Source organism: Condylura cristata, unplaced genomic scaffold, assembly GCF_000260355.1.
Source record: "Condylura cristata isolate star-nosed mole 26May11 unplaced genomic scaffold, ConCri1.0 scaffold00012, whole genome shotgun sequence".
Classification (NCBI taxonomy): domain Eukaryota; kingdom Metazoa; phylum Chordata; class Mammalia; order Eulipotyphla; family Talpidae; genus Condylura; species Condylura cristata.
Window position 1 is genome coordinate 56,173,188 of NW_004567113.1, and position 2,046 is coordinate 56,175,233.

The following is a 2,046-nucleotide window of genomic DNA, read 5'->3' on the forward strand; positions in this document are numbered from 1 at the left end:
CTTTAGATGGGCCCGGGCGGGGGCGGGGCGCCTGGGGAGACCCCGTGGAGGCGACCTGGCACTGGCGGTGGTGTGGCCTCGCGGCACCCCTGGAGGACCGGCACCCCTGGAGGCCCGTGGGGAGGAGCCGCCAGACTCGGCTCCATGCCCGGCGGCCCTGGAGCAGTGTTTGGGAAAGGTCAGGGCTGGGGTCCAAGTTCCGGCCTCAGCCTCCTCCGTGACCCTGACCACAGCCGCCGGGCCCCTCTGCAGGGAAACTGGCCTGGCAGGCCGGCCTGGTGGGGCCGCCCCGCCGCAGAGGCCGCCGCGCATACTCACGGTACCTTCCTCCTAGAACTTGAAGTCGTTCGTCTTCCCGCTGCTCAGGGCTCTCACCTCCAAGACCCTGCTTTAGAGTTGGGGTGCCCACGGACCCCTCCTCCCCAGGGGCTTCTCCTGCCTCGCTCCTGCCCCCCCACCCAGGACTGTTTACCTCCCAGAGTGTTGGGCTTGAAGTTACATTAAAGTGAAGTCATGTGAAAGAGAAACAGGACAGAAACCTCATCATTTCCAAGGACGCCTTAGTTCCGGTGCCTTTCCCCGCCTCTCCACACCCACCTGCCCCAGGGTGAGGGCAGCATCAGATGGAGCCGGGGGGCTGCGCCCTGCAGCCCCGGGAGCCCGAGATGGTGCTACGCTGCGCGGGCCCTGGCCGGCGGGCTCCCCGGCCAGGGCGTCGGGCCCCCGACACCTGCCTTTGGCCTCTGAGCGCCAGCCTGGTGCGTGCTCGTCCCACGCCGTCATCGATTTTCTACATCCAAACCCTCGTTTGGGGAGGTTTTAAATTAGTCTTATTTTTGTATAAAAGGCCCCAGACTTAGAGGAGGCCCGAGAAGCAAACCACCCGGACGTGTGTGGCCCCGCCCGCGGGCCGCAGGGCACACCTCGCGCCCGAGCAGGCGTCTCGTCTCTGGTGGCAGGAAGACTTTATTTAGGCGTGACTGTTTCAGACACCACGATGAATGTATAACTTATGTGAAAGTGCTGACACTGTCACACGGAGAGTGGCCTCCGCCCGCCCCTCGGCCGGCCAGCGCTGTCGCTGCCCCTCTGCTCAGCCGCTACGTGTCCCCTCCAGTCCGTGGCAGAAGGGCCCCACGGCCCACAGAATTAGGCTTCTCAAAGTTCAGACAAGCCCCAACCTTGAGTCAGAAGAGTGAGGTCAAGGCAGCGCTCCCTGATGGCCAACATTCCAAAAATGTACCCCCAAACCAAACTACTGTCTCTGCTCCCGTCACCTATTAAACACGTTGAGAACAAGGCGGTGGCTGCTTGCTTCTTGCGCGCCTCTGGGCGCCTTCCGGAGCCACCCGCGGGGCCCTCTCCCGGCCATGCTCTCGAGGCGCGGAGAGCCCCACAGGCCCAGCCCAAGTGACCGCCGGGGCCAGTGCGCACGCACTACCTGCTGTCTGCACGAAGCAACGGCGCCCGACGGAGCTCGCGGCAAAGGCCTGTCCCCGGGGCAGCGGGCGGCTCTGGCAGGGCGCTGTGCGCCCGAGAAGCCGGCCCCGCCTCGGCCAGGCGCCAGCGCAGAGCTGCACCCCGTGCGTCCGCCAACAGCAGCAGTTCCGAGGGCCCCCGGCCAGCGCGGGCAGCTGAGGGGTAAAGGGAACGTTTGCAAGTGGTGACGGGGGCGCCACGTGATGAGGACGTCCCCGCGTCTCAGGGGACAGGCCAGGTAAATGGTGCTTTCCGGAGGTGGACAACAGATTCGCACGGTGGCCCTCGGCCCACGAGGCACCGGAAGGCCACGGGAACGTGCCTCGTCACTAACGGCCACCCGCCACCACACAAGGTCGGACCTGCGGGCACGGGCATCTGCGGCCCAGCAGGGGGCAGGAGTGGGCGGCCCCGCCTGGCACCCCTGCCGCCTGGCACCCCTGCCACCCGGCACCCCTGCCACCCGGTGCAGAGCAGGGGCCGGAAGGCAGGAAAGTAAACGCTTGGGGTTTTAATTCTCTTAAATAAGATCAAAAAGTTGAAATAGTATTGGAGGTGCGGGGCGCG